Here is a 414-nt window from a genome sequence, read left to right as displayed (position 1 = left end):
GAATTCAAGTGAAAAAAGGACAGTCAATAAACTTTGTCATTGAATGTCATTTAACTTCCTGTTGTTCTGTAAATATTTTTACAATCTTTGATAGGGTCTAATGCAAGATGTGAGGAATACTTGGATGGAAAACGTTGATTTGGATTTGAATTTCCTTTATGAATAATAATCAAGAAAAGTTGACACTATTTATTCATGTGTACATATCTAAATGTATGTAAGGATACCTTTCCAACAAAAGATGTTCTGTATGTGTGATTTTAACAATTACACTTGAGAAAGGGGATTACTAAGTAGGAATTCAGAATTTCCACATATTCTTTTCATTCACACGAAGAAAGAAAAATATATGTCGTTATTTTTTCCTAAGAAATTAATCTGGGCAAATAAGTAACTATTGACAAAAAAAGACAA

This window comes from Mytilus edulis, chromosome 2 (genome assembly GCF_963676685.1).
Source record: "Mytilus edulis chromosome 2, xbMytEdul2.2, whole genome shotgun sequence".
Taxonomy (NCBI): Eukaryota; Metazoa; Mollusca; class Bivalvia; order Mytilida; family Mytilidae; genus Mytilus; species Mytilus edulis.
Note: the sequence above shows the minus strand (reverse complement) of the source record.